Source organism: Taudactylus pleione, unplaced genomic scaffold, assembly GCF_031769625.1.
Source record: "Taudactylus pleione unplaced genomic scaffold, aTauple2 ptg000407l, whole genome shotgun sequence".
Classification (NCBI taxonomy): Eukaryota; Metazoa; Chordata; class Amphibia; order Anura; family Myobatrachidae; genus Taudactylus; species Taudactylus pleione.
Window position 1 is genome coordinate 448,690 of NW_028284809.1, and position 12,034 is coordinate 460,723.

At 51.1% G+C, this 12,034-nt stretch overlaps 1 protein-coding gene across 1 annotated transcript in view; it reads right to left on the minus strand.

Annotated features, from left to right (window-relative positions):
- LOC148506338 (small ribosomal subunit protein RACK1-like) overlaps positions 1 to 11,563 on the minus strand; it is a 54,500-nt gene extending 42,937 nt beyond the window's left edge. Inside the window, exon 1 of the mRNA XM_088446881.1 lies at positions 11,483 to 11,563. The gene's annotated coding sequence lies outside the window, so the exon portion shown is untranslated. The remainder of the gene's footprint in view (positions 1 to 11,482) is intronic.
- Positions 11,564 to 12,034: the final 471 nt, after the last annotated feature.

The window sequence follows — 12,034 nt, forward strand, 5'->3', positions numbered from 1 at the left end:
ACAGAGACGGTGAGGGGGCAGAGCGTGTACACTGGGATCACACACATGTATGTTACAGTACAGGGACGGTGAGGGGGCAGAGCGTGTATACTGGGATCACATACATGTATATAACAGTACAGGGGCGGTGAGGGGGCAGAGTGTGGGCACAGGGATCACACACATGTATGTTACAGTACATGGACGGTGAGGGGCAGAGCGTGTACACTGGGATCACATACATGTATAGTACAGTACATGGAAGGTGAGGGGGCAGAGCGTGGGCACTGGAATCACACACATGTATAGTACAGTACAGAGACAGTGAGGGGGCAGAGCGTGGGCACTGGGATCACATACAACACATGGTTGTTACAGTACATGGACGGTGAGGGGGCAGAGCGTGGGCACTGGGATCACATACATGTATATTACAGTACATGGACGGTGAGGGGGCAGAGCGTGGGCACTGGGATCACATACATGTAAATTACAGTACAGGGATGGTGAGGGGCAGAGCGTGGGCACTGGGATCACACACATGTATGTTACAGTACAGGGACGGTGAGGGGGCACAGTGTACACTGGGATCACACACATGTATAGTACAGTACAGGGAAGGTGAGGGGGCAGAGCATGGGCACTGGGATCACATACAGCACATGGTTGTTACAGTACATGGACGGTGAGGGGGCAGAGCGTGGGCACTGGGATCACATACATGTATATTACAGTACAGGGATGGTGAGGGGGCAGAGCGTGGGCACTGGGATCACACACATGTATGTTACAGTACAGTGATGGTGAGGGGGCAGAGTGTACACTGGGATCACACACATGTATAGTACAGTACAGAGACGGTGAGGGGGCAGAGCGTGTATACTGGGATTACATACATGTATAGTACAGTACAGGGAAGGTGAGGGGGCAGAGCCTGGGCACTGGGATCACACACATGTATGTTACAGTACAGGGACGGTGAGGGGGCAGAGCCTGGGCACTGGGATCACAAACATGTATATTACAGTACAGGGATGGTGAGGGGCAGAGTGTGGGCACTGGGATCACACACATGTATAGTACAGTACAGAGACGGTGAGGGGGCAGAGCGTGTACACTGGGATCACACACATGTATAGTACAGTACAGGGAAGGTGAGGGGGCAGAGCCTGGGCACTGGGATCACACACATGTATGTTACAGTACAGGGAAGGTGAGGGGGCAGAGCCTGGGCACTGGGATCACACACATGTATGTTACAGTACAGGGACGGTGAGGGGGCAGAGCGTGTGCACTGGGATCACACACATGTATAGTACAGTACAGAGACGGTGAGGGGGCAGAGCGTGTACACTTGGATCACACACATGTATATTACAGTACAGGGACGGTGAGAGGGCAGAGCGTGGGCACTGGGATCACACACATGTATGTTACAGTACAGGGACGGTGAGGGGGCAGAGCGTGTATACTGGGATCACACACATGTATAGTACAGTACAGAGACGGTGAGGGGGCAGAGCGTGTATACTGGGATCACATACATGTATAGTACAGTACAGAGACGGTGAGGGGGCAGAGTGTGTATACTGGGATCACATACAGCACATGTATAGTACAGTACAGAGATGGTGAGGGGGCAGAGTGTGTATACTGGGATCACATACAGCACATGTATGTTACAGTACAGCGACGGTGAGGGGGCAGAGCGTGTACACTGGGATCACACACATGTATGTTACAGTACAGCGACGGTGAGGGGGCAGAGCGTGTATACTGGGATCACATACATATATAGTACAGTACAGAGACGGTGAGGGGGCAGAGCGTGTACACTGGGATCACATACGTGTATAGTACAGTACAGGGAAGGTGAGGGGGCAGAGCCTGGGCACTGGGATCACACACATGTATGTTACAGTACAGGGACGGTGAGGGGGCAGAGCCTGGGCACTGGGATCACACACATGTATATTACAGTACAGGGATGGTGAGGGGCAGAGTTTGGGCACTGGGATCACACACATGTATAGTACAGTACAGAGACGGTGAGGGGGCAGAGCGTGTACACTGGGATCACACACATGTATAGTACAGTACAGGGAAGGTGAGGGGGCAGAGCCTGGGCACTGGGATCACACACATGTATGTTACAGTACAGGGAAGGTGAGGGGGCAGAGCCTGGGCACTGGGATCACACACATGTATGTTACAGTACAGGGACGGTGAGGGGGCAGAGTGTGTACACTGGGATCACACACATGTATAGTACAGTACAGAGACGGTGAGGGGGCAGAGCGTGTACACTGGGATCACATACATGTATAGTACAGTACAGGGGAGGTGAGGGGGCAGAGCGTGTACACTGGGATCACATACATGTATAGTACAGTACAGGGACAGTGAGGGGGCAGAGCGTAGGCACTGGGATCACACACATGTATAGTACAGTACAGGGACAGTGAGGGGGCAGAGCGTGTACACTGGGATCACATACATGTATAGTACAGTACAGGGACGGTGAGGGGGCAGAGCGTGTACACTGGGATCACATACATGTATAGTACAGTACAGAGACGGTGAGGGGGCAGAGCGTGTACACTGGGATCACACACATGTATGTTACAGTACAGCGACGGTGAGGGGGCAGAGCGTGTACACTGGGATCACATACATGTATATTACAGTACAGGAAAGGTGAGGGGGCAGAGCGTGTACACTGGGATCACATACATGTATATTACAGTACAGGAAAGGTGAGGGGGCAGAGCGTGTACACTGGGATCACATACATGTATAGTACAGTACAGAGACGGTGAGGGGGCAGAGCGTGTACACTGGGATCACACACATGTATGTTACAGTACAGCGACGGTGAGGGGGCAGAGCGTGTACACTGGGATCACATACATGTATATTACAGTACAGGAAAGGTGAGGGGGCAGAGCGTGTACACTGGGATCACACACATGTATGTTACAGTACAGCAACGGTGAGGGGGCAGAGCGTGTACACTGGGATCACATACATGTATATTACAGTACAGGAAAGGTGAGGGGGCAGAGCATGTACACTGGGATCACATACATGTATATTACAGTACAGGGACGGTGAGGGGGCAGAGCGTGTACACTGGGATCACATACATGTATATTACAGTACAGGAAAGGTGAGGGGGCAGAGCGTGTACACTGGGATCACATACATGTATAGTACAGTACAGGGACGGTGAGGGGGCAGAGCGTGTACACTGGGATCACATACATGTATAGTACAGTACAGAGACGGTGAGGGGGCAGAGCGTGTACACTGGGATCACACACATGTATGTTACAGTACAGCGACGGTGAGGGGGCAGAGCGTGTACACTGGGATCACATACATGTATGTTACAGTACAGCGACGGTGAGGGGGCAGAGCGTGTATACTGGGATCACATACATGTATAGTACAGTACAGAGACGGTGAGGGGGCAGAGCATGTACACTGGGATCACATACATGTATATTACAGTACAGGGACGGTGAGGGGGCAGAGCGTGTACACTGGGATCACATACATGTATAGTACAGTACAGGGACAGTGAGGGGGCAGAGCGTGTACACTGGGATCACATACATGTATAGTACAGTACAGGGAAGGTGAGGGGGCAGAGCGTGTACACTGGGATCACATACATGTATAGTACAGTACAGGGAAGGTGAGGGGGCAGAGCGTGTATACTGGGATCACATACATCTATAGTACAGTACAGAGACGGTGAGGGGGCAGAGTGTGTATACTGGGATCACATACAGCACATGTATAGTACAGTACAGAGACGGTGAGGGGGCAGAGTGTGTATACTGGGATCACATACAGCACATGTATAGTACAGTACAGAGACGGTGAGGGGGCAGAGCGTGTACACTGGGATCACACACATGTATGTTACAGTACAGGGACGGTGAGGGGGCAGAGCGTGTATACTGGGATCACATACATGTATATAACAGTACAGGGGCGGTGAGGGGGCAGAGTGTGGGCACAGGGATCACACACATGTATGTTACAGTACATGGACGGTGAGGGGCAGAGCGTGTACACTGGGATCACATACATGTATAGTACAGTACAGGGAAGGTGAGGGGGCAGAGCGTGGGCACTGGAATCACACACATGTATAGTACAGAGACAGTGAGGGGGCAGAGCGTGGGCACTGGGATCACATACAACACATGGTTGTTACAGTACATGGACGGTGAGGGGGCAGAGCGTGGGCACTGGGATCACATACATGTATATTACAGTACATGGACGGTGAGGGGGCAGAGCGTGGGCACTGGGATCACATACATGTATATTACAGTACATGGACGGTGAGGGGGCAGAGCGTGGGCACTGGGATCACATACATGTATATTACAGTACAGGGATGGTGAGGGGCAGAGCGTGGGCACTGGGATCACACACATGTATGTTACAGTACAGGGACGGTGAGGGGGCACAGTGTACACTGGGATCACACACATGTATAGTACAGTACAGGGAAGGTGAGGGGGCAGAGCATGGGCACTGGGATCACATACAGCACATGGTTGTTACAGTACATGGACGGTGAGGGGGCAGAGTGTGGGCACTGGGATCACATACATGTATATTACAGTACAGGGAAGGTGAGGGGGCAGAGCGTGGGCACTGGGATCACACACATGTATGTTACAGTACAGTGATGGTGAGGGGGCAGAGTGTACACTGGGATCACACACATGTATAGTACAGTACAGAGACGGTGAGGGGGCAGAGTGTGTATACTGGGATTACATACATGTATAGTACAGTACAGGGAAGGTGAGGGGGCAGAGCCTGGGCACTGGGATCACACACATGTATGTTACAGTACAGGGACGGTGAGAGGGCAGAGCCTGGGCACTGGGATCACAAACATGTATATTACAGTACAGGGATGGTGAGGGGCAGAGTGTGGGCACTGGGATCACACACATGTATAGTACAGTACAGAGACGGTGAGGGGGCAGAGCGTGTACACTGGGATCACACACATGTATAGTACAGTACAGGGAAGGTGAGGGGGCAGAGCCTGGGCACTGGGATCACACACATGTATGTTACAGTACAGGGAAGGTGAGGGGGCAGAGCCTGGGCACTGGGATCACACACATGTATGTTACAGTACAGGGACGGTGAGGGGGCAGAGCGTGTGCACTGGGATCACACACATGTATAGTACAGTACAGAGACGGTGAGGGGGCAGAGCGTGTACACTGGGATCACACACATGTATATTACAGTACAGGGACGGTGAGGGGGCAGAGCGTGGGCACTGGGATCACACACATGTATGTTACAGTACAGGGACGGTGAGGGGGCAGAGCGTGTATACTGGGATCACATACATGTATAGTACAGTACAGAGACGGTGAGGGGGCAGAGTGTGTATACTGGGATCACATACAGCACATGTATAGTACAGTACAGAGACGGTGAGGGGGCAGAGTGTGTATACTGGGATCACATACAGCACATGTATGTTACAGTACAGCGACGGTGAGGGGGCAGAGCGTGTACACTGGGATCACACACATGTATGTTACAGTACAGCGACGGTGAGGGGGCAGAGCGTGTATACTGGGATCACATACATATATAGTACAGTACAGAGACGGTGAGGGGGCAGAGCGTGTACACTGGGATCACATACGTGTATAGTACAGTACAGGGAAGGTGAGGGGGCAGAGCCTGGGCACTGGGATCACACACATGTATGTTACAGTACAGGGACGGTGAGGGGGCAGAGCCTGGGCACTGGGATCACACACATGTATATTACAGTACAGGGATGGTGAGGGGCAGAGTGTGGGCACTGGGATCACACACATGTATAGTACAGTACAGAGACGGTGAGGGGGCAGAGCGTGTACACTGGGATCACACACATGTATAGTACAGTACAGGGAAGGTGAGGGGGCAGAGCCTGGGCACTGGGATCACACACATGTATGTTACAGTACAGGGAAGGTGAGGGGGCAGAGCCTGGGCACTGGGATCACACACATGTATGTTACAGTACAGGGACGGTGAGGGGGCAGAGCGTGTACACTGGGATCAAACACATGTATAGTACAGTACAGAGACGGTGAGGGGGCAGAGCGTGTACACTGGGATCACATACATGTATAGTACAGTACAGGGAAGGTGAGGGGGCAGAGCGTGTACACTGGGATCACATACATGTATAGTACAGTACAGGGACAGTGAGGGGGCAGAGCGTAGGCACTGGGATCACACACATGTATAGTACAGTACAGAGACGGTGAGGGGGCAGAGTGTGTACACTGGGATCACATACATGTATAGTACAGTACAGAGACGGTGAGGGGGCAGAGCGTGTACACTGGGATCACACACATGTATGTTACAGTACAGCGATGGTGAGGGGGCAGAGCGTGTACACTGGGATCACATACATGTATATTACAGTACGGGAAAGGTGAGGGGGCAGAGCATGTACACTGGGATCACATACATGTATATTACAGTACAGGGACGGTGAGGGGGCAGAGCGTGTACACTGGGATCACATACATGTATAGTACAGTACAGGGACAGTGAGGGGGAAGAGCGTGTACACTGGGATCACATACATGTATAGTACAGTACAGGGACGATGAGGGGGCAGAGCGTGTACACTGGGATCACATACATGTATAGTACAGTACAGAGACGGTGAGGGGGCAGAGCGTGTACACTGGGATCACACACATGTATGTTACAGTACAGCAACGGTGAGGGGGCAGAGCGTGTACACTGGGATCACATACATGTATATTACAGTACAGGAAAGGTGAGGGGGCAGAGCGTGTATACTGGGATCACACACATGTATGTTACAGTACAGCGACGGTGAGGGGGCAGAGCGTGTACACTGGGATCACATACATGTATATTACAGTACAGGAAAGGTGAGGGGGCAGAGCGTGTACACTGGGATCACATACATGTATAGTACAGTACAGAGACGGTGAGGGGGCAGAGCGTGTACACTGGGATCACACACATGTATGTTACAGTACAGCGACGGTGAGGGGGCAGAGCGTGTACACTGGGATCACATACATGTATATTACAGTACAGGAAAGGTGAGGGGGTAGAGCGTGTACACTGGGATCACACACATGTATGTTACAGTACAGGGACGGTGAGGGGCAGAGCGTGTACACTGGGATCACATACATGTATAGTACAGTACAGGGAAGGTGAGGGGGCAGAGCGTGGGCACTGGAATCACACACATGTATAGTACAGTACAGAGACAGTGAGGGGGCAGAGCGTGGGCACTGGGATCACATACAGCACATGGTTGTTACAGTACATGGACGGTGAGGGGGCAGAGCGTGGGCACTGGGATCACATACATGTATATTACAGTACAGGGACGGTGAGGGGGCAGAGCGTGGGCACTGGGATCACATACATGTATATTACAGTACAGGAAAGGTGAGGGGGCACAGCGTGTACACTGGGATCACACACATGTATGTTACAGTACAGCGACGGTGAGGGGGTAGAGCGTGTACACTGGGATCACATACATGTATATTACAGTACAGGAAAGGTGAGGGGGCAGAGCATGTACACTGGGATCACATACATGTATATTACAGTACAGGGACGGTGAGGGGGCAGAGCGTGTACACTGGGATCACATACATGTATATTACAGTACAGGAAAGGTGAGGGGGCAGAGCGTGTACACTGGGATCACACACATGTATATTACAGTACAGGAAAGGTGAGGGGGCAGAGCGTGTACACTGGGATCACATACATGTATATTACAGTACAGGAAAGGTGAGGGGGCAGAGCGTGTACACTGGGATCACATACATGTATAGTACAGTACAGAGACGGTGAGGGGGCAGAGCGTGTACACTGGGATCACACACATGTATGTTACAGTACAGCGACGGTGAGGGGGCAGAGCGTGTACACTGGGATCACATACATGTATGTTACAGTACAGCGACGGTGAGGGGGCAGAGCGTGTATACTGGGATCACATACATGTATAGTACAGTACAGAGACGGTGAGGGGGCAGAGCGTGTACACTGGGATCACATACATGTATATTACAGTACAGGGACGGTGAGGGGGCAGAGCGTGTACACTGGGATCACATACATGTATATTACAGTACAGGGACGGTGAGGGGGCAGAGCGTGTATACTGGGATCACATACATGTATAGTACAGTACAGAGACGGTGAGGGGGCAGAGCATGTACACTGGGATCACATACATGTATATTACAGTACAGGGACGGTGAGGGGGCAGAGCGTGTACACTGGGATCACATACATGTATGTTACAGTACAGCGACGGTGAGGGGGCAGAGCGTGTACACTGGGATCACATACATGTATAGTGCAGTACAGAGACGGTGAAGGGGCAGAGCATGTACACTGGGATCACATACATGTATATTACAGTACAGGGACGGTGAGGGGGCAGAGCGTGTACACTGGGATCACATACATGTATATTACAGTACAGGGACGGTGAGGGGGCAGAGCGTGTATACTGGGATCACATACATGTATAGTACAGTACAGAGACGGTGAGGGGGCAGAGCGTGTACACTGGGATCACATACATGTATATTACAGTACAGGGACGGTGAGGGGGCAGAGCGTGTACACTGGGATCACATACATGTATAGTACAGTACAGGGACGGTGAGGGGGCAGAGCGTGTATACTGGGATCACATACATGTATAGTACAGTACAGAGACGGTGAGGGGGCAGAGCATGTACACTGGGATCACATACATGTATATTACAGTACAGGAAAGGTGAGGGGGCAGAGCGTGTACACTGGGATCACATACATGTATAGTACAGTACAGGGACGGTGAGGGGGCAGAGCGTGTACACTGGGATCACATACATGTATAGTACAGTACAGAGACGGTGAGGGGGCAGAGCGTGTACACTGGGATCACATACATGTATAGTACAGTACAGAGACGGTGAGGGGGCAGAGCGTGTACACTGGGATCACACACATGTATGTTACAGTACAGCGACGGTGAGGGGGCAGAGCGTGTACACTGGGATCACACACATGTATGTTACAGTACAGCGACGGTGAGGGGGCAGAGCGTGTATACTGGGATCACATACATGTATAGTACAGTACAGGGACGGTGAGGGGGCAGAGCGTGTACACTGGGATCACATACATGTATATTACAGTACAGGGACGGTGAGGGGGCAGAGCGTGTATACTGGGATCACATACATGTATAGTACAGTACAGAGACGGTGAGGGGGCAGAGCGTGTACACTGGGATCACATACATGTATATTACAGTACAGGGACGGTGAGGGGGCAAAGCGTGGGCACTGGGATCACATACATGTATATTACAGTACAGAGACGGTGAGGGGGCAGAGCGTGTACACTGGGATCACATACATGTATAGTACAGTACAGGGACAGTGAGGGGGAAGAGCGTGTACACTGGGATCACATACATGTATAGTACAGTACAGGAAAGGTGAGGGGGCAGAGCGTGTACACTGGGATCACATACATGTATAGTACAGTACAGAGACGGTGAGGGGGCAGAGCGTGTACACTGGGATCACACACATGTATGTTACAGTACAGCGACGGTGAGGGGGCAGAGCGTGTACACTGGGATCACATACATGTATGTTACAGTACAGCGACGGTGAGGGGGCAGAGCGTGTATACTGGGATCACATACATGTATAGTACAGTACAGGGACGGTGAGGGGGCAGAGCGTGTATACTGGGATCACATACATGTATAGTACAGTACAGAGACGGTGAGGGGGCAGAGCGTGTACACTGGGATCACATACATGTATAGTACAGTACAGAGACGGTGAGGGGGCAGAGCGTGTACACTGGGATCACATACATGTATATTACAGTACAGGGACGGTGAGGGGGCAGAGCGTGTACACTGGGATCACATACATGTATATTACAGTACAGAGACGGTGAGGGGGCAGAGCGTGTACACTGGGATCACATACATGTATATTACAGTACAGGGACGGTGAGGGGGCAGAGCGTGGGCACTGGGATCACATACATGTATAGTACAGTACAGGGACGGTGAGGGGGCAGAGCGTGTACACTGGGATCACATACATGTATATTACAGTACAGGGACGGTGAGGGGGCAGAGCGTGGGCACTGGGATCACATACATGTATATTACAGTACAGAGACGGTGAGGGGGCAGAGCGTGTACACTGGGATCACATACATGTATATTACAGTACAGGGACGGTGAGGGGGCAGAGCGTGTACACTGGGATCACATACATGTATATTACAGTACAGGAAAGGTGAGGGGGCAGAGCGTGTACACTGGGATCACACACATGTATAGTACAGTACAGAGACGGTGAGGGGGCAGAGCGTGTACACTGGGATCACATACATGTATAGTACAGTACAGAGATGGTGAGGGGGCAGAGCGTGTACACTGGGATCACACACATGTATGTTACAGTACAGCGACGGTGAGGGGGCAGAGCGTGTACACTGGGATCACATACATGTATATTACAGTACAGGGACGGTGAGGGGGCAGAGCGTGTATACTGGGATCACATACATGTATAGTACAGTACAGAGACGGTGAGGGGGCAGAGCGTGTACACTGGGATCACATACATGTATAGTACAGTACAGAGACGGTGAGGGGGCAGAGCGTGTACACTGGGATCACATACATGTATATTACAGTACAGGGACGGTGAGGGGGCAGAGCGTGTACACTGGGATCACATACATGTATATTACAGTACAGAGATGGTGAGGGGGCAGAGCGTGTACACTGGGATCACATACATGTATATTACAGTACAGGGACGGTGAGGGGGCAGAGCGTGGGCACTGGGATCACATACATGTATAGTACAGTACAGGGACGGTGAGGGGGCAGAGCGTGTACACTGGGATCACATACATGTATATTACAGTACAGGGACGGTGAGGGGGCAGAGCGTGGGCACTGGGATCACATACATGTATATTACAGTACAGAGACGGTGAGGGGGCAGAGCGTGTACACTGGGATCACATACATGTATATTACAGTACAGGGACGGTGAGGGGGCAGAGCGTGTACACTGGGATCACATACATGTATATTACAGTACAGGAAAGGTGAGGGGGCAGAGCGTGGGCACTGGGATCACATACATGTATATTACAGTACAGAGACGGTGAGGGGGCAGAGCGTGTACACTGGGATCACATACATGTATATTACAGTACAGGGACGGTGAGGGGGCAGAGCGTGTACACTGGGATCACATACATGTATATTACAGTACAGAGACGGTGAGGGGGCAGAGCGTGTACACTGGGATCACACACAGTACATGTACGTTACAGTAACAGTGGGTTGGCAGAGTATACATGTGTATTACAGGACAGGGGGATATATATATACCAGGCTGTGGATCCAGGTCTCTCCCCCTGCAGCGTCTGGTCATCACCTAGGAAACAAGGGGGAAGTGAGGTCAGACATTTGGGGGCGGAGCCAGGGCGTGGTCTCTGGGAGCATTAGATGTAACCTAGGTCACTGTGTGTGTGTATTGGTGGTAGTGACTGTCAGTGGGAGCTCTCTGTGCTGTGTGCTGAGCTCTTCCCTCTCCCAGGGCTCTGTGTGACACTGTCACTGTTAGTGGGACATGAGGTGTTGCCAGGTTGTTTCTCTGTCACTTTAGAGTCAAAACATGCAGGTTATACAGTATAATATATAAGGTAGAGGGAGAGAGGCTTACCATGCTATCCATTAAAAATATATTTCTATCTATTTCATATCTATCTATCTATCTATCTATCTATCTATCTATCTATCTATCTATCTATCTATCTCATATCCTATCTCATATCTATCTATTTCATATCTATCTATCTCATATCTATCTAACTCATTATCTATCTATCTATCTATCTATCTATCTATCTATCTATCTATCTATCTATCTGCCAAATTCCT